Raw genomic sequence first — 289 nt, forward strand, 5'->3', positions numbered from 1 at the left:
AGGATCGATTCTCGAGAGAAAAGTGTAATCGAGAGAATTGGGGAGGGAAACGTTTCCGATTTGATCGGAAGGCAGGCGTCTCTCGTTCACTTCGTTCGACTTTTCGCCGATAATTGTCGCAAAAATTGTCGCGGTTAATTAATAGACGCGCCGAAATCACCTTGAAGTCACGTGTTTCAAATTAACGTAGAAAAAATACGCGTATGCGTATGCGAAGAAGATTAGATCTTCGTTCGTTTCGACATGCTAGTTGTACTGTATTATTTAAAGAATTCGACGAAAACGTTTT

Source organism: Apis dorsata, unplaced genomic scaffold (assembly GCF_000469605.1).
Source record: "Apis dorsata unplaced genomic scaffold, Apis dorsata 1.3 scaffold_28, whole genome shotgun sequence".
Classification (NCBI taxonomy): Eukaryota; Metazoa; Arthropoda; class Insecta; order Hymenoptera; family Apidae; genus Apis; species Apis dorsata.